Source organism: Triticum urartu, chromosome 6A (assembly GCF_056163025.1).
Source record: "Triticum urartu cultivar PI428250 chromosome 6A, HENAU_Tu73, whole genome shotgun sequence".
Lineage (NCBI taxonomy): Eukaryota > Viridiplantae > Streptophyta > Magnoliopsida > Poales > Poaceae > Triticum > Triticum urartu.
In genome coordinates, this window is record NC_141878.1 from 309,295,115 (window position 1) to 309,316,953 (window position 21,839).

Here is a 21,839-nt window from a genome sequence, read left to right on the forward strand (position 1 = left end):
AGGCCTTACCCTCAGCGGCGATCGAGCCAAACATCGACCTTACCTTACACGAGAGTCGTGTTGTTAAACTGCCGGAACCTTCTCCGGCCATGGACTCCGAACCGCCTGCGCCCGTTCCTATTGAATCCGATTGGGCGCCGATCATGGAGCTTACCTCCGCGGATATTTTTCAGCACTCGCCCTTTGGCGACATACTAAACTCATTAAGGTCTCTCTCCTTGTCAGGAGGATCCTGGCCGAACTATGTCCAGCAGGATTGGGATGCGGACGACGAAGAAATTTGCGGCCCACCCACCACCCACTTAGTAGCCACTGTCGATGACTTAACCGACATGCTCCACTTTGACTCCGAAGACATCGACGGTATGGACGACAATGCGGGAGACGAAGAGGAACCACTGCCCACAGGGCACTGGACAGCCACCTCATCATCGATATATACATGGTGGATACACCCAAAGAAGGCAATGGCGACGAGATAACGGAGGATGACCCCTCCAAGAAGCAACCCAAGCGCCGACATCAACGACGCTGCTCTAAGTCCCGCCAAAGAAAAAGTGGTGATACCGGCACAGGAGATAATAACACTCCGGATAGTGCCGAAGACAACAACAATCCCCTGCAGCAAGATTTAGAGCAGGAGGATGGAAGAGCCAGCCCTCCTGAGAGAGCGGCAGATGGAGAGGCGGAGGATGATAATTACATGCCCCCCTCCAAAGACGAGGCAAGCCTCGGCGACGACGAATTCGCCGTGCCAGAGGATCCCGTCGAACCAGAGCGCTTCAAACGCCGGCTTATAGCCAAGGTAATTAGCCTTAAGAAAAAGCAGCAGCAGCTTCAAGCTGACCAAGATCTGCTAGCTGATAGATGGACTGAAGTCCTCGCGGCCGAGGAATATAAACTCGAGCGCCCCTCCAAGAGTTACCCAAAATGCAGGTTGCCACCCCAATTGGAGGAAGAAGCGTATGACACGGCTGATCGGCCACCTCGCGGCCGCGATAGAGGCCTTGCAGCCAAAAACTCAGCCTGCACCCTGACGCCATTCAAATAAAAAGGCATGGGGAGATACGTCAGACCAGCGAGACATATTGGAGGACAAAGCAAAGCATTCAAGATCGATCTATGGATCACGAGGGCGCCACTATGCGAGACGATAAATGCCACGCCGGATACAGTCAAAGTAAATCCGGCCGGGCCGAACACAGCGGGCAAGACCCATTCGAGTTGCGTCGCGATATAGCCGAATACAGAGGCGCCGCACACCCCTTATGCTTCACAGACGAAGTAATGGATCATCAAATCCCAGAAGGTTTCAAACCTATGAATATTGAATCATACGACGGCACAACAGATCCTGCGGTATGGATCGAGGATTTCCTCCTCCACATCCACATGGCCCGCGGTGATGACCTACACGCCATCAAATACCTCCCACTAAAGCTCAAGGGACTAGCGCGGCATTGGCTTAACAGCTTGCCAACAGAGTCCATTAGTTGTTGGGAAGATCTAGAAGCCGCATTCCTCGACAACTTTCAGGGCACTTATGTGCAGCCACCAGATGCCGATGACTTTGGCCACATAATTCAGTAGCCAGAAGAATCGGCCAGGCAATATTGGACTCGGTTCCTAACAAAGAAAAATCAAATCATCGACTGTCCGGATGCAGAGGCCCTAGCGGCTTTCAAACACAACATCCGCGACGAATGGCTAGCCCGGCACCTTGATCAGGAAAAGCCGAAATCTATGGCAGCCCTCACGACACTCATGACCCGCTTTTGTGTGGGAGAAGACAGCTGGCTGGCTCACAGTAATAACATATCAAAGAACCATGGTACTTCGGATACCTAGGACGGCAATAGCAGGTCACGTCGTAACAAACATAAGCACCGCATTAACAACGATAATAACGAGGATACGGCAGTCAATGACGGATTCAAAGGCTCTAAACCCAGTCAGCGGAAAAAGCCATTCAAACAAAGTATGCCGGGTCCATACAGCTTGGACCGTATACTCGATCACTCGTGTCAAATACACGGCACCCCATAAAAGCTAGCCAATCACACCAACAGGGATTGTTGGGTGTTCAAGCAGGCCGGCAAGTTAATTGCCGAAAACAAGGACAAGGGGCCACATAGAGATGACGAGGAGGAGCGCAGCCACACACTGGAGCACAAAAGAGGTTTCCCCCACAAGTGCGGACGGTGAACATGATATACACAACCCACATCCCCAAGAGGGAGCGGAAGCGTGCGCTCAGGGACATATATGCATTGGAGCCAGTCGCCCCAAAGTTCAACCCATGGTCCTCCTATCCGATCACTTTCGATCGCATGGGACCATCCCACTAGTATCCGTCATGGCGGATTTGCCGCACTGGTTCTGGACCCAATCATTGATGGATTTCACATCACTCGAGTCCTTATGGATGGCGGCAGCAGCCTGAACCTGCTTTATCAGGACACAATGCGCAAAATGGCTATAGACACCTCAAGGACCAAACCCACAAAAACGACCTTTAAGGGCGTCATTCCAGGCGTAGAGGCCCATCGCACGGGCTCAATTACACTAGAAGTGGTCTTCGGATCCCCGGACAACTTCCAAAGCAAAGAGTTAACCTTCGACATAGTCCCGTTCCGCAGTGTTTATCTTGCACCGCTCGGGCGAACCGCATTTGCGAGATTCAATGCGGTACCGCATTATGCATACCTCAAGCTCAAGATGCCAGGACCTCGTGGGGTTATTACAGTCAATGGAAATAGAGAGCGCTCTCTCTGAACAGAGGAGCACACCACGACCCTCACAGCAGAAGCGCAAAGCCACCTCTCAAGGCAATCCACCAGTTCGGCGTTTCAAGACCCGGACACCTTCAAGCGCGCTCGGAGCAATCGACAACTAGACCGCCTGGCGCGATCTGAGCTCGCATAGCAATGCGGCCCCCACCCCAGTCCCAGCCGAACGGCGAAACTCGTTCCACGCGTACATAATAACGCATTAAAAATATCATGGGCACAGGTGGGGAGGGGGGACACACTGCGGAACGCCCCAAGACGCTTGGTTATTTTTCTCTTTTTCAGGACCTTAATCTATGGAAACCCTGTCCAGCAGCACTATCGCCGAACACATGATGCAACAACCAAGGAGGCAGAAAGCTATGTCACACCACGGAATTCCCAGGTGGATTACAATAACGAGCGAAATATTTGATTTAATACTGTTCCTCAGCTTGCCCTTGGAAGGGACATAGTCCTACTCTTTGCTTATCGCACCATCTATATCATTCTGCTTTAACGCACCTTTTTGAATAAACAATGCATAACATTACGACTATTATTACATTCTTGTTATATATATGTGTGTGTTCATTAAATGACCCCTTACAACCGTACACTTTGGTACGACAAATACACCAGGGGCTTACGTACCCCACAATGTGGTGTGAAAAGTCCGAACACTTTCACAAGTGCGGCACCACGAACTTATAGCATTATATGCATAGCTCTGAATCATGTCTTTGGTCAAATGTTGGGTTTGCCCGGCTCCTATGTTTTGGTACCTTATGTTCCGTTCTATCGGCTAAGGTAGCGCTAGGAGAACTACTGCGATTGTGCCCCGGTTCTGCTGGGCTAAAGCACCTCAGTAAAGAAAGCTAAAACTGACTGTCATGATAAGGTGAGAGACTGGTCGCTGTTCGGCGAGGTTTTCGAGTCCCTAAAGACTTATGCCGCTTAGAGCGAGGGGCCGGCCCTGTCCGGCTTAAAGGCGTGTATCGCGCCCCGAATTCGGCCTTCCGAATACCAGGGGCTTGGCCGAAATTTAAAATTATAGAATTCTATGGCTAAGTGAGAGTGATAAAGCATTATTAGTCGGGCTGCTTTGTTCGTTGTGCTGAGCACCTCCCTCGAAGGACCCAAACATGGGAACAAGAGTGCTCAGGTTTATCCCGAACACCCTAGTACTCGTGGCATGGGGGCAGAAGCCGAGGACTAGCCATCTCTCAGATTGGATAAATAGCCAAACATAAGGTAATATTTTAAATTCACACAAGCGTTGCATAGCGCATATGAAACAAGTTTTCATCATACAGGATCACACGAGAAAGTTCACTCAAATATTACATCCTTTGAACATTCGTCCGCTACAAGACGGGCACCCTTCAGGACACCCTCATAATAAATTTCGGGGGTGCGATGCTCCTTGCCCTGCGGCGGTCCTTCCTTGATCAGCTTCACGGCGTCTAGCTTGGCCCACTGCACCTTCACACGGGCGAAAGCCCGGCGTGCACCTTCGATGCAGACGGACCGCTTGACGACCTCCAGCCGTGTGTAGGCATCCACAAGTCGCCTCAGCAGGCCGAAGTAGCTATTCGGAAGGGCATCGCCAGGCCACAGCCGGACTATAAGGCCCTTCATGGCCTGTTCGGCCGCCTTGTGCAGCTCGACCAGCTGCTTTAGCTGGTCGCTCAGAGGCATTGGGTGTTCGGTCCCAGTATACTTAGACCAGAACAGCTTCTCCATTGAGCTTCCCTCCTCGGCCTGGTAAAACTGCGCAGCATCCGACACGCTGCGGGGCAAATCTGCGAATGCTCCTGGAGAGCTCCGGATTCTGGTAAGTAATCGGTAATTTACTTTCATATGATTGCTCTGCATATAGAATGCCTTACCCGCCGCTATCTTCTTCATTGTGTCGATCTCCTGGAGGGCCTTTTGGGCTTCGGCCTTGGCACTTTTTGCGCTCTCGAGGGCTGCGGCAAGCTCAGACTCACGCGTCTTCGAGTCAAGCTCCAACGCCTCGTGCTTCGTCAGGAGAGCCTGGAGCTCTTCTGCACCTCGCCCACACGAGCCTCTTGCTTTTCCCGCTTGGTGCGGTCCTTGGCCGCTTTATCTTCGGCCTTGGTTAGCACTTGCTTCAGGGTTGCCACCTCAGTCGTGGCCCCTGGCAAATATACAATGATCCTGTCATTTTGCAATCGCGTCTTCTTTTATATATACATATCTATAGATAGCGTATTACTTACCCTTGTTCTCCTCGAGCTGCCTCTTGGCAAGGCCGAGCTCTTTCTTGGACCCCTCGAGGTCCTGCTTCAGTACGACGACCTCCGCAGTCAGTGCGGCGGACGCCAGCAGCGAAGCCTACATACGCATATTGACATACTCATATTAGACTCCTGCGATATTGTTTGATCCTCTGTTCGGCTTTTCCTTGTGAACACCGAACAGAGCATCAGGGGCTACTGTCTATGCGGTAATATTTTCCTATATTTCAAACACTTACCTCAAAGCCTGTTAGAAGGCTGGCACATGCTTCAGTCAATCCGCTCTTGGCGGACTGAACCTTCTGGATCACCGCACTCATGATAGTGCGGTGCTCCTCGTCGATGGAAGCGCTGTGAAGCGCTTCTAGCAGATTGTCTGGCACCTCTGGATGGACAGAGGTCACCGGTACAGGCATCTAGCCCCTCTTAGAAGGAGGCCGCCTGCCCGAGCCCGGAACCACTGGAGGTTCCGGCGTGGTGTTCGGATGAGGGCCGAACTCGGAGCTCTCAGGGGCCTTGTCCCCTCGGCTCCCGGAGTCCGGGAAGCCGCCTTGAGGCGCCTCCGGGACTGTCTCCCCTCGACCTGGTGCCTCATGAGACAACACCTCGACATCGACATCAGGATGAGGGGAGGTGGAGGTCGGGACTGGATAGCTATCCATGTCCGACGAGCCCAGGGAGCTGTCCGATGATACATCGATACTGGCTCGTGGTGGCCTGCATAATCATGTTCGGCGTTAGGGAAAGCAGTGCAACAAAGGAATGCTATGAGTTACTCTGGTATCCGAATACTTACGATCTCCCCAGGGGCTTGGCCCTCGGCAACCACTCGTCTTCGCCTTCGTCGGCAGCGGTGGAACTGTCCGGAAGGAGAGTCCTTCCCTTCTTGGACCCTTCAGCCCCCCCAGTTGGGGCGGCCTTCCTTTTCTTATCTCCCCCAATAGGAGGGGGGCATCTTCTTATTCTTCCTTGTCTTCGGGGGAGGAGTGCACCGCAGAGTCATCGGACGGTGAGTCTGACGAAGCCTGGCGTCGGGAACTCTTTCGGGTTTCCTTGGCCTTCTTGGTCTTCTCCGGCACCTTGTAAGGAGCCGAAGTCAGCATCTCCGTCAGGAGAGCGCCCGCAGTGTCTTCGGGCAAGGGGGCCGGACAGTTAATCTTCCCTGACGTCTCCACCCAGTCCTGTCAAAGGCATGGAGATTAGACCCCGCACATGATTAAGCTAGGGGAAATAAATGTCCTATGGGACGTATTGAACTCACTGAATGCGCTAGGCGCTTTGCGCTTAGTCCGCGGTCCTCGGCGAGAGAAGGAGGGACCTCGGCGCCCTTGAATAGCACCTTCCAGACGTCCTTGTGCGTTGTATCGAAGAGCTCGCTCAGAGTCTGGTGATGGGCCGGGTCGAACTCCCACAAGTTAAAATCCCATTTTTGACATGGGAGGATCCGGCGGATGAGCATAACCTGGACTATGTTGACAAGCTTGAGCTTCTTGCTTGCTATACTCTGGATACATTTTCGGAGTCCATCCAGCTCCACCGATGAACCCCATGACAAGCCCTTCTCTTTCCAGGAAGTGAGCCGTGTAGGGAATCCGGATCGAAACTCGGGGGCCACCGCCCATTTGGCGTCGCACGGCTCGGTGATGTAGAACCACGCTGATTGCCATCCCTTTATGGTCTCCACAAAGGAGCCTTCAAGCCATATAACATTGGGCATCTTGCCCACCATGGCTCCGCCGCATTCTGCTTGTTGGCCTCCCACAACCTTCGGCTTGATATTGAAGGTCTTTAACCACAGGCCGAAGTGGGGCCGGATGTGGAGGAAAGCCTCACACACGACGATGAACGCCGAAATGTTGAGCACGAAGTTCGGGCCAGATCATGAAAGTCCAGCCCGTAGTAGAACATGAGACCACGGATGAATGGATGGAGGGGAGACCCCAGTCCGCGGAGGAAGTGGTGGAGGAAAACTATGCTCTCGTGAGGTTCCGGGGTAGGGACGATCTACCCCGCAGCAGGCAGCCGATGCGCGATATTCGCGGCTAAGTATCCGGCTCCGCGCAGCTTCTTGATATGTCCCTCCGCAATGGAGGAAGCCATCCATTTGCCTCCCGCTCCGGACATGTTTGGAGAAGGTTGAGGGAAGGGATGTGGACTTGGGTGTTGGAGCTCGAGTGTGCGAAAATGGATGAGCAAAGGAGGAAGAAGGCGTGGATGAAAAGGTGAATCCTTATCCCTTTATATAGGCGGACGAAACTAAGCGTCCACACTAGCTTGGTAAAACTCGCTTATCCCCCAAGCGCCGTAATCGATGGCGCGGTTGGGTTACCCACACCCGTATTGATGAGAATCCCGTGATAAGGGGACACGATCTCTGCTTTGACAAGACGTGTCAAAAAACCGCCTCGCGTTATGTGCGGGGCTAGTTAGAAGAAACGGTTCGAATAATCACCGGTCCGTGACATAATGTCGTGTTACCAAAACAAGTCAGCAAATTAGATTTGTAGAAATATTATTCTCTCTATTGTGGTATGTGGAACTTATTTTGCAGGGTCGGACATTATCCTCATATTCAAATTCTTCCATGGCATATTTGAAGGAGGAACCCGCCTTGCAATGCCGAAGACAATACTGCGCGCCGGACTCATCGTCATTGAAAGCCTGGTTCAGGGGCTACTGTGGGAGTCCTGGATTAGGGGGTCTCCGGACAGCCGGACTATCTCCTTTGGCCGGACAGTTGGACTATGAAGATACAAGATTGAAGACTTCATCTCATGTCCGGATGGGACTCTACTTGGCATGGAAGGCAAGCTAGGCAATACAGATATGTATATCTCCTCCTTTGTAACCGACCTTGTGTAACCCTAGCCCCCTTCGGTGTCTATATAAACCGGAGGGTTTTAGTCCGTAGGACAACATACAATCATACCATAGGCTAGCTTCGAGGGTTTAGCCTCTCCAATCTCGTGGTAGATCTACTCTTGTACTACCCATATCATCAATATTAATCAAGCAGGACGTAGGGTTTTACCTCCATCAAGAGGGCCCGATCCTGGGTAAAACATTGTGTCCCTTGCCTCCTGTTACCATCCGCCTTAGACGCACAATTTGGGACCCCCTACCCGAGATCCGCCGGTTTTGAGACCGACAGCGGGGATGGGAGCTGGGATGGGCGCGGGTGCAGCAACCGCTGCAGCCAACTCGTTTTGGGCCATCTCCATGAGGCCCCATTCCTCCTTATTTTCTATCTCCTCCGGCTCAGAGTCGACTTCACCAAACTTGAGCACTTGTGGCAGATGGTCCTTCTGCGCCATGGCGTTGGTGGAGGTCTGCGGGAGGGAGGGGAATGGGAGGCAAACAGTAAGGCCGCCCGTATTAGGCGTAGGCTCGGGCGCCATTAATCGATAGGAAGGCGGGCAACCATGGAAGTCAAAGGGATCGCTTCCCAGTGAGCTTGCCCAGCATACAGCTCACATGCTTCCCGGTGAGCCTGCGCATTAGAGGACAGATTGCACGCCTCTCGGTCGGCGTACGCACAGGACTGAGCTCGCACGCCTCTCGTTCAGTCAGGCAGCTGCCCGCACGGCACCTCCTATAGCCATTAAAACCAATACGCGTCGCATCACGTGAATGGTTAACAGAACGCACACAGTTTTAATTATACAAACGTTTGAGATATTAAAGTGGCAGCTATGTTTTCAAAATGCCTTTGTTGGTTGTTATTCGAGTGTGCCTTCTCTCGAAATGGACACGAAAAATACCACAACATGTGAGGTGCCATTCCATGATAGCATGCCAAGTTTCATGAATTTCAGACGAGTTTTGGATTTACTAGAATTTAAAAACAAAGTATCTCAATGTTTTGCTGGCAATCAACGGAGCCCTAGTGTTTGAAGTTCATTCCCCTTTCTTGCATGGGACCTAAGAATGCACACAAGGCCAAAAATTTGATTTTTCAACCACTTTATATGCACTGGAGCATGTGCATGTAGTTCAAATTTGAATTATGCACATACATGCATTGAAAACTCAATTAATGCATAAAAATATCCAAACGAACCCCAAAAAATCCCAAAAATTGACACAACACTCCTGTTGTTCTATGTTGACACGAGATTTTTTTTGAAAGCAATAAGAGGCAATGGATATCATTTCGTCCCCAAAGATGGGACGTTCCCTATCGAAACCATGATGCTTGTTGTGAGAAGCATATACCCAAACCGGCCCCAAATGGGACAAAAATTTTACCACGGCATGTTGATGCCGCTCCATGATAGCATGCCAAGTTTCATGAAATTTAGACGAGTTTTGGATTTACTAGAATTTAAAAACCAGGTATCTGAATGTTTGTGGCCAAGTGATGGTGGCAGGGTGTTTGACATTCATTCCCATTTCCTGCATGGGACCTAAGCATGCAACCAAGGACACATATTTGAATTTTCAACCAATTTATATGCATTAGAGCATGTGCATTTAGTTCAAATTTGAATTATGCACATGAATGCATTGGCAACTCAGTTAATGCATAAAAATGTCCAAACGAACCCCGAAAAATCCCAAAAATTGACACAACACTCCTATTGTTTTATGTTGACACGAGATATTTTTGGAAAGCAATAAGAGGCAATGGATATTGTTTCGTCCCCAAAGGTGGGACATTCTCTACCGAAACCATCAGGCTTGTTGTGAGAAGCTCTGGTTTGTGAGAAGCATATACCCAAACCTGCCCCAAATGGGACAAAATTTTTACAACGGCATGTTGATGCTGCTCCCTAATAGCATGCCAAGTTTCTTGAATTTTTGACGAGTTTGTGATTTACTAGAATTTAAAAACCAGGTATCTCAATGTTTGCGGCCGAGTGACGGGGGCAGGGGACATTTATTCCCATTTCTTGTATGGGACCTAAGCATGCAAACAAGGACACGGATTTGAATTTTCAACCAATTTAAATGCATTAGAGCATGTGCATTTAGTTCAAATTTGAATTATGCACATCAATGCATTAAAAACTTAGTTGATGCATAAAAATGTCCAAACGAACCCCGAAAAACCCCAACAATTGACACAACACTCCTGTTGTTCTATGTTGACACGAGAAATTTTTTGAAAGCAATAAGAGGCAATGGATATTGATTTGTCCCCAAAGGTGGGACGTTCCCTACCGAAACCATCAGGCTTGTTGTGAGAAGCTCTGGTTTGTGATAAGCATATCCACAAACCTGCGCCAAATGGGACACAAAATTTACCATGGCATGTTGATGCCGCTCCATGACAGCATGCCAAATTTCATGAATTTCAGACGAGCTTTGGATTTACTAGAATTTAAAAAGCAGGTATCTCAATGTTTGCAGCCGAGTGACGGTGGCAAGGTGTTTGACATTCATTCCCATTTCCTGCATGGGACCTAAGCATGCAACCAAGGACACATGTTTGAATTTTCAACCAATTTATATGCATTAGAGCATGTTCCTGTAGTTCAAATTTGAATTATGGACATGAATGCATAGAAAACTCAGTTAATGTATAAAAATGTCCAAGCGAACCCCGAAAAATCCCGAAAATTGACACAACACTCCTGTTGTTCTATATTGATGCCAGAAAGGTGAAACGTTCCCTACCGAAACCATCAGGCTTGTTGTGAGAAGCTCTGGTTTGTGAGAAGCATATCCCTAAACCTACCCCAAATGGGACAAAAAATTAACACAGCATGTTGATGCCGCTCCAAGACAGCATGCCAAGTTTCATGAATTTCAGACGAGCTTTGGATTTACTAGAATTTAAAAACCAAGTGTCTCGATGCTTGCGACCGAGTGACGGGTGCCAGGGTGTTTGACATTCATTCTCATTTCTTGCATGGGACCTAAGCATGCAACCAAGGACACGGATATTTTCAACCAATTTATATGCACAAGGGCATGTGTATGTAGTTCAAATCTGAATTATGCACATGAATGCATAGAAAACTCAGATAATGTATAAAAATGTCCAAGCGAACCCCGAAAAATCCCAAAAATTGACACAACACTCATGTTGTTCTATGTTGACACTAGGAAAAAAATTGAAATCGAGAAGAGGCAACGGATATCATTTTGTTTAGAAAGGTGAAACGTTCCCTACCGAAACCATCACACTTGTTGTGAGAAGCTCTAGTTTATGAGAAGCTTATACCCAAACCTGCCCCAAATTGGACACAAATTTTATCACAACACGTTGATTCTGCTCCATGATAGCATGCCGAGTTTCATGAATTTCGGACGACATTTGGATTTACTAGAATTACAAAAGCAAGTATGTCGACGTTTGCCGGAGAGCCACACTGTTGTGGTGTTCGAAATTCATCCCCATATCTTGCATGGGACAAAAGTATAAACCCATGGACACATATATGATTTTACCACCCATGTTGGTGCACCGGAGCATGTGCATGTAGTTTAATTTTGAATTGTGCACCTGAAGTGGCTAGAAAAAAAATTAATGTATAAAATGTCCAAACAAACCCTGAATAATTCCAATTCTTTTACGACACACATATAGTTGCATGTTCACTTCAGATAAAAGTTCTAGCAATTGAATCACCTTCCACTTCCGCTGTGACCCCATCATGTAATTTAAATCAAGATGAAAAATCAAGTAGACCCCACACAGTTTATTATCACCAATCGTGTGAGATGCAGCACAAAATATCCTGGAGCACCATCGGTGTATAGTCCACCTATGGCTTATGCGAGAAGGTGTGTCGGCTACAGTCCACAGCCGGCGTGTCAAGCACACTAGCTCGCTCCCCAAATATCATTTCACTGTTCAATCGTCACCGGTGAAAGATGGGGACATGGACCTGTGTCGTGCGGGCAACTTCAGCGGCCCACTCCGGCGAGAGCGAGGCCGCAGCCGCCATGCGGGCGCTAACAAGGTGCATGAGCGCGGCCGCAATCTGCGACTGGGCAGCCAAGGTAGCCCAAACGGCCGTTGTTTCTTCTCAGATGGCGACAACAACATCTTCCTCAAGGATAGCAACTGGAGAGAGCGGCACAACAACTGTCCATTCCACAGCGATGGCCTTAGCCCTGATAGAGGCCGCCCACGACAATGTTGAGGCCGCCCATGCTTAGCTCATGGAGGTCACCGCACAAATCGAACGAAGCTTCTCCAACAACGGTCGGCAACCCACGGCCGAAGAGTTGGCAATCGCCGATAGCGTTCGAGCACCCATCCGTTCCTCGCTGCATACCTTGCGACGACGGAGCCCGTCCAAGCCCAAATTGCGGCCACCCACGCCCAGCTCATGGCGTCCTCTTCCGAAGATATGGCGGACAGGGATGGGGAGATGCTTGTCGATTATGGTGCGATGGATGCCATGGACCCCTTCCCTAGGAGACCGTAGGGCGCAAGCTGGACATGGAGGCGGTGGCGGAGATCGATGAGCACCAGCCGTAGTAATACTCTTTGTTTTGTTTAATTAGGAGCGCCGGTCTTTAATATGTTAGAGTAATGTTTAGGTCAGCTAGCTCTGTTTAATTGTTGAACTTGATCGATTAAGAAGTGTGGGTGTGCTGTAGTCTCCTTTCTGTACCCCAATTATACAATGACGTGGATGACCATTGTAACCAGGGAAATTCGAACCAAAATTTTTGACGTTCAAACTCATCACACACGGGTTAAGCTATCTGAATCGTTTGTGATGTTCACATATTGTACACAGTTCTGAATAAGGGACCATGTCTCATGACACTTTGCGCGCCAGTTTTTTCGCTTAAGTGATTCCAAATTTTCGGCTTCTACGGAAATATCTACCTCCCCACCCCCCCTTACCAAAAGCCACATTTCCCCCGTTTGCGCCTTCCTTCCCAAGTTGAAACCTTCACTCCTTGCTTGCAACGCCACCTCCTCACCGGCGACCCTCCTTCATGCTGCTCAGCCTCGTCTATCTAGGATGGTAATCCACACCTGACCCCCATCCTCCCCCTCCTTCCACATTGCTCATGCCCCGACCGCCGGCGCGAGACCTTCCACCCAAATCACCGACCCCTCCACCAAATAAGCGCTGCCCTAAGCCATGGTGCACGTAGTATAGCAAGGAGCTCAAGTAGCATTTGGCAGCGAAGAAGCAAATCGTGGCCGCACGCACGGATGAGGTTGTGATGGCTGCCATTCATGCCGACCCCCAGATCTTCCAGGAGCACCTTGCCATTTGCTAGCTACGACGTGCAATATGTTATTCTAGTGTATATGTTCTATATGTCGTGTAGTGTGCTTCTCACTTATTAACTGTTTGGTTAATTAGTTGTCGTCTTCAGTTAACTGTTTGGTTCAATTCTGCAAATGTGATGTTCAATTCTTCAGGCTGCAATTTTGTATTGTCTTCCATGTGAGAAGTAAATCGAATTTATCTTTAGAAAATACATGAGAAACGAATACAATTGCTATATATCCAAGTTGTCAAGCATGCTTGGTTTGGTTATACATTGTGCAATGTGGTGCTCAGTTAACGTTTGGTTCATTTGTGTTGTGGTGTTTAGTTAACTGTTAATTCAATTCTGCAATGCGATATTCAATAGTTGTGGGTGCATTCTGTTATTGTATACCATGTGAGGAATAAATTGAATTTGGCTATAGTAAATACATGAGAAACAAACACAATTGCTATATTTCCAAGTTGTTAAGCATGCTTGGTTTGGTTAACTGTCTGATCTTCTGTTAGGAGTATGTTATATTGTGCAATGTGGTGCTGAGTTAATCCTTGGTTCATTTGTTGTGGTGTTTAGTTAACTCCTTGGTTCAATTCTGCAATGGATATCCAATTGTCATGGGTAGAATTTTGTATTGTTGTGCATGTGAGGAATAAATCAAATTTTGCTGCACTTAATACATGATAAACATACACAAGTGCTATATTTCCTGGATCTTAATCATGCTTGGTTTGGATAAATGGGTTTTCCATGTGGCTTGAATTAATCTGATCAATATGCAATGTGCTTATTTTTCATCAACATATTTTACTGATAGCATGCGAACCATTACTTAACCTAATGACTAACTACCTCATATGTGTTGCAGGGAAACAATGGGAAGCACTGATGTTTACAATCGAGGTTAGCACGTGCAAGGTCCATTGTCTAGTAGCACATTATTGTGCAATTGCAGGAACCATTCTAATATTTGGGTTTTTTGATAATTTGGTCTTGCACATGTAGGTCCTGCTGTCAGAGGTATTGACCCACTGTTCGACCATTTTACATATGGGGAAATGAGTTGTCCATGCGTATCAATCAAGGCAAGAAACTCAGAAAGATTGTTAGGATAAATAAATTAGCGGCAAAAAACAACAAGATCTTTGTCTGCACAATGAAGAAGACATCAGTTCACTACAAGATGGTACTAACTATTATACCTTGCCTTATTTTATTCCTTTTCCCCATTTCCAATATAGAGAAGATATTTATGCACATCCTTGTTTTCAGGCCTTTCCAAAGTAGTTCGCTGATGATTACCTCTCAAGCCACCTCTATTGTCAGGAGGCGAGGAAGGTTTTCATACAACACCCACGGTTCAATATGGAAGTGTTCCTGAAGAGGACAAAGGACGGACGGTCAATCATCCATGGCCACTGGCCTAAAGTTGCAAAGACCTTCAACATGAATGAAGGCTCAATATTCACCTTCCGCTACAGCAGTTTTCCAGATGAGACGTATTTGTCTATATATCGTCTATGATGCTAATTTCGAAAGGTTCTACATGTTGCATGTGAAACTTGGTGCTGGTGCAGTTGTGTAATGGGGTAGCTGAGTGCTGAAGCTATACCATGTTGTACTCTGATGTATCTAAATTATGAAATCTTGCTACCTTAATATGGAAATGAAATACATTATGTGCTTAATGTGAATGCCAATTAGATTAATAAATGGATTATTAATAATAGGGCAATTAGCCTGCTAATGGCGAATTAGCCTGCTAATTGGGTTTTGCTATTGCAAATTGTTAATGAGAAAATACCGTGGGCGATGACTTCAGGCAATGCACACAGTTTCTAGGAATAAACTGTGTTGGATCAATGAACAATCACACACAACCTTCTCTTGAAAACTGTTTGCGTTAGGCCACCTTGCGCAAACGTTTACCACATAAAAACTGTGTGTGATGGACAACCTTTGCCACACAATTTCTTCTACGCACCCTGTGTGATGCATTAAGTAATGCAAACAATAAAATTGTTAATATTGTATCCAATGGCAACGCTATCACAAATGAATTAATAGGGAAAATTGTGTGTGATGTACCTGTGAACAGAAACATTTTCCTTGGAGCGACTGTGTGGGATGTACATACGAACGGAAACATTTAGTGGGGACTGACTGTGTGGGATGTACTTGCGACCGGAAACAATTTTGCCTATATAATTGTAAATTTTTAGCTCTATTGTATGCATTTCCGTATTTGAGCGCTCTCCGGTCACACACGAGCACATTTTGCCGAGTGTGTGTGCCAGGAGGGCATATCCCCGACGTTTCTAGGTCATGTGGGAAGGACCCCCCTATCACCCACACTCACTTGATGACGGTTCCAAATGCCATCGCAGAAAGGGGTTAAAAACCGTTTGTATAGCACCTCCCTGTACGAGTGAATGAGTTCCCAACAATACCGAAAAGTGGTGATTTATTTTCTTATATTAACGGATCTCATGAGTTTTCTTGTTGAGTTTTATGTTGTGAATTTTTTGAGTTTTGGGTAAAGATTTGATGGACAACGGAATAAGGAGTGGCAAGAGCCTAAGTTTGGGGATGCCCAAGGCACCCCAAGGTAATATTCAAGTACAACCAAGCATCTAAGCTTGTGGATGCCCAGGATGGCATCCCCTCTTTCTCATCGTCTATCGGTAAATTTACTAGAGGCTATATTTTTATTCACCACATGATATGTGTTTTGCTTGGAGCGTCTTGTATGATATGAGTCTTTGCCTTGTTGTTTACCACAATCATCCTTGTTGTACACACCTTTTGAGAGAGTCACACATGAATCGAGAATTTATTAGAATACTCTATGTGCTTCACTTATATTTTTTGAGCTAGGCAATTGCTCTAGTGCTTCACTTATATCTTTTTGTGCATGGCGATTAGAAATTATTGAACTCTCATGTTTCACTTATATTATTTTGAGAGTATCTCCAAACAGCATGGTAATTTGCTAGGGTTATGAATTTAGTCCTAATATGATGGGCATCCAAGAGGGATATAATAAAAACTTTCATATGAAGAGCGTTGAATACTATGTGAAGTTTGATTCCTTAAGATTGTTTTGAGATATAAATTAAAGATGGTGATATTAGAGTCATGCTAGTGAGTAATTGTGGATTTGTAGAAATACTTGTGTTAAAGTTTGTGATTCATGTAGCATGCGCGCATGGTGAACCGTTATGTGATAAAGTCAGCGCATGATTTATTTATTTATTGTCTTCCTTATGAGTGGCGGTCGGGAACGAACGATGGTTTTTTCCTACCAATCTATCCCCCTAGGAACAAGCGTGTAGTACTTTGTTTTGATGTCTAATAGATTTTTGCAATAAGTATATGAGTTCTTTATGACTAATGTTGAGTCCATGGATTATACGCCCTCTCACCCTTCCACCATTGCTAGCCTCTCTAGTGTCGCGCAACTTTCGCCGGTGCATTAAACTCACCATATACCCTTCCTCAAAACAGCCACCATACCTACCTATTATGGCATTTCCATAGCCACTCCAAGATATATTTCCATGCAACTTTCACCGTTCCATTTTACTATGGTAGGCACCATCATCCTCATATTGATTTGCATGATCGTAAGATAGCTAGCATGATGGTTTCCTCTACTACGCCAGATCATTGCACATCCCGGTACACCGCTGGAGGCATTCATATAGTCATATTTTGTTCTAAGCATCGAGTTGTAATTCTTGAGTTATAAGTAAATAAAAGTGTGATGACCATCATTATTAGAGCATTGTCCCATGTGAGGAAAGGATGATGGAATCTATGATTTCCTCACAAGTTGGGATGAGTCTCAGGACTTTAGGAAAAAATAAAAGAGGCTAAAGAACCCCACGAAAAAATAAAAGAGGCCAAAGAATCCCACCAAAAAAAGAGAAAAAATAGAGAAGGGACAATGTTATTATCCTTTTTCCACACTTGTGCTTCAAAGTAGCACCATGTTATTCATGATAGAGAGTCTCCTATGTTATCACTTTCATATACTAGTGGAAATTTTTCATTATATAACTTGGCTTGTATATTCCAATGATGGGATTCCTCAAATTGCCCTAGGTCTTTGTGATCAAGTGAGTTGGATACACACCCACTTAGTTTCTTTTTTAGATTTTATACACTTATAGCTCTAGTCCATCCGTTGCATGGCAATCCCTACTCACTCACATTGATATCTATTGATGGGCATCTCCATAGCCTGTTAATACACCTAGTTGATGTGAGACTATCTTCTTATTTTTGTCTTCTCCACAACCACCATATTCTTTTCCACCCATAGTGCTATATACATGGCTCACGCTCATGTATTGCGTGAAAGTTGAAAAAGTTTGAGAACATCAAAAGTATGTAAAGAATTGCTTGCCTTGTCATCGGGGTTCTGCATGATAAAGTAGTTTGTGTGATGAAGATGGAGCATAGCCAGACTATATGATTTTGTAGGGATAACTTTCTTTGGGCATGTTATTTTGAGAAGACATGATTGCTTTGTTAGTATGCTTGAAGTATTATTTTTTTTCTGTAATATTAAACTTTTGTTTTGAATCCTATGGATCTAAATATTCATGCTACGATAAAGAAAACTACATGGATAAATTTGTTAGGTAGTGTTCCACATCAAAAATTCTGTATTTATCATCTACCTGCTCGAGGACGAGCAGAAATTAAGCTTGGGGATGCTTGATACGTCTCCAACGTATCTATAATTTTTTATTGTTCCATGCTATTATATTATCTATTTTGGATGTTTTATATGTTATTTTATATTATTTTTGGGACTAACTTACTAACTGAGAGCCCATGCCAGTTTCTGTTTTTCCCTTGTTTTTTATTTTTACATAAAAGGAATATCAAATGGAGTCCAAAGGGAATAAAACTTTATGATGATTTTTCTTGGACAAGAAGACAGACGTAGGACTTGGAGATAAAGTTAGAGGAGTCCCGAGGAGTCGACAAGCCATAGGGGCGCGCCCTGAGGGCTTGCGGGCCCCTCGGAGCTCCTCCAACCCTAATTCTTAGCCTATAAATTCCCAAATATTCCCAAACCAACATATGCATCCACCAAAATACTTTTCCGCCGCCGCAAACCACTTTTTACGCGAGATCCCATCTTGGGGCCTTTTCTGGCATCCTGCCGGAGGGGTATTCGATCACGGAGGGCATCTACATCAACTATATTGCCCTACCGATGAAACATGTGAGTAGTTTAGCACAGACCTACGGGGCCATAGCTAGTAGCTAGATCTCTTCTTCTCTCTCTTTGATCTTCAATACAATGTTCTCCTCGATGTTCTTGGAGATCTATTCGATGTAATCATCTTTTGCGGTGTGTTTTTCGAGATCCGGTGAATTGTGGATTTATGATCAGATTATCTATGAATATTATTTGAATCTTCTCTGAATTCTTATGTGCATCATTTGATATCTTTGTATTTCTCTTCGAATTATCGGTTTGGTTTGGCCAACTAGATTGGCTTTTCTTGCAATGGTGGAGGCGCTTAGTTTTGGGTTCAATCTTGCGGTGTCCTCACCTAGTGACAAGGTAGGGGTAGCAAGGCACGTCTTTGTATTGTTGCCATCAAGGTTAATAAGATGGGGTTTTCATCATATTACTTGATTTTATCCTCTACATCATGTCATCTTACTTAAGGCGTTACTCCGTTGTTATGAACTTAATACTCTAGATGCATGTTTGCTAGCGGTCGTTGTGTGGACTAATAGTAGTAGATGCTGGCAGGAGTCTATCTACTTGACACAGACATGATGCCTATATTCATAATCATTGCCTTGGATATCATCATAACTTTGCGCTTTTCTATCAATTGCTCGACAGTAATTTGTTCACCCACCGTAATATTTTCACTCAAGAGAGAAGCCTCTAGTGAAACCTATGAATATATATATATATATTCAGATCTATATATATATATATTCAGATCTATAAACCAATAATACCAAAAACACCTTGCTGCAATTTATTTACTTTTTTACATTTTAGTAATCTTTTATATCTATCTGTATCAGATCTCACATTTGCAAGTGACTGTGAAGGGATTGACAACCCCTTTATCACGTTGGGTACAAGTGTTTGATTGTTTGTGCAAGTGCATATATTGGAGACTTGTGTGTATCTCCTACTTGATTGATACCTTGGTTCTTAACTGAGTGAAATACTTATCTCTAATTTGCTACATCACCCTTTCCTCTTCAAGGGAAAAAACCAACGCAAGCTGAAGAAGTAGCACCTACATCACTACGAACTTGTCTATGGGTATCCCTAGTTGTCTATAAAAATACTATGGAAGTTGTCCATCAAGGGACCTAAGTTGTCTATAATGTCAAAAAGTTTTTGTCGGATGTAAGCTGCTTATCATTATTCTAAATTCTGAAACTATGTGGGACTCGATGGTATGAGAGTCTTGTGCTTTCCTTTCCTAGGGTTGGGGGAGTCACCCGCCAATTCTACTAAGCGTGTGGATGTTAGTTGTCGCATAAGTCGATATAGACGAGAATTTACATGGGGTGATGAGAAGTTTCATAGGAGGGAGAATCAGATAAATGCCCACAAAACTACATGATTTTCACACTAGTTTCTGCCAAAATCGTTGAAATCTCTAGATATAATGATGGGAAAAATATGTGAGTTGTCTAGCCAGATTGCGACCATCTCTTCAAACTAAACCCCACATGGATATACATGGAATATAACAAAGTTTCCCACAACTAACCATATAGTTTCCTAAAACCATGTATCCCATTGCCCAATCCTCATGAACAGAAACATTACCCAGACCATGATTTGGCTAACATCTAAAGGTTTTAGATATGTTTCAATTAAGTTTATGGCATAGTGGTGTGTCAAGAATTTCTTCTATTCATGTGGGATCTCCTGGTATGATCATAAGCACTTAGAGATTGATCATAGAGGGTGGCGGGGTGGAGCTGGTCATGGGGACATAACTAAAACCATAAAGTTTTTTATGAGATTAAGTTTATCTATGAACCCCTAAAAAGCAAACATGTGTACGTTCTTTATCCCTTTTTCAAGTGTCATAGTTGCCCACAATCAGTTATACAGTTGCCTAGAACCATGTATCCATTTGCCCAATCCTCATGAATAGAAACATTACCAAGACCATAATTTGGCTTATATGTAAATGTTTTAAGATAACTTTCAATTAATATGCATCAAGAATTTCATCTCCTCGTGGTTGGATCCCTTGGTATGATTGTGAATACTAGGCGAATTATCATAGATGGGGAGAGGTGTGGAGCTAGACATGGGGACATAACTAAAACCACGAAGTATTTTTAGGGGATTAAGTTTATTTGTGACCCCCTCCAAAAATAAACATGTGTATGTCCTTTATCCCATTTTTATGTGTCATACACTACTGCAGGATGCTGCTAACGCGACACTACGATCAGAGACCCTTCGAAAAAACTGTGTGTGATGCAATAATCGCAAACGGTGGTGTAAAAGAACCGTCAAAAAAGGTGCAAAACGTTTGTGATGGTGGAGCCGTCAAACACGGTTTAGGTTTTAGTTGCATGTGCGATGCAGGGAGTACGGTTCAGTTGAATGAACTGTTTGCGATGAGGCAGAACAAAAGAAACGGGCAGCCAGATGAAGGCGTGTGCGATATACAGCATACGATTCACTCGAATGAACTGTTTGTGATGAGGAGGAACAATAGAAATGGGCAGCTAGATAAAGGTGTGTGCGATTGAGGGCATACACTTCAGAAGGATTAACTGTTTGCGATTATACAACAGAACAGAAACAGGTCAGCCAGATCAAAGTGTCTGCGATTGATGGCATACACTTCACACGGATGAACTGTTTGCGATTAGCCACAACAAACTGAAATAGTTAGATAGATCAATGTGTGTGCGATAGACGATCACACACATTCTATTTAAAAGAAGCATGCACCATGGTAATAACGAGCGCGGACGGTTATTGGAACAAGACGTGTGCTGACATTGCCTATTGCGGTGCACCCTATGGTGCAAACGCCACGTACACGGCCGAGAAGGCATACGTGCCCACAATATGCCTTCCGGCAATAGTGTTGCACTTATAACCGTCAGCAAATTTTGAGAATGCGTCCCGTCACATTCCAAATTGCAGACCTGTTCACACCGATCAAATTTTGAGCATGCGTCCCGTCACATTCCAAACGGTTTCCCACTTAGGAGTGTATTAGTACTCGGTTATAAATACTACTCCTCCAAGATGACTGCACATTCCTCCTCAACTCCTCATCCACAAAAACAAACAAGTCATTCATCATCATTCCCTTGCATCTGCCATGGCCAGTGTGAGTTCTGGGTCAAGAGATTGCCACCAGGGAGATGCGAGCATTGAAGCGGAAGCACGTGAGATGTCCCGCCTCGCCGCGAACGCAGCCAACATGTCCCTCCGCGCGGCCGTAGCAGCATAGAGGTCCCACCGTTCCGCCGAAGCAGCATGGAGGTCCCGCCGCACCGTCGATGCAGCAGACTGGTCCGGTCGCGCCGCGGAAGCAGAAGAGATGTCCCGCCACACCGTGAATGTAGCAGAGATGGCTTT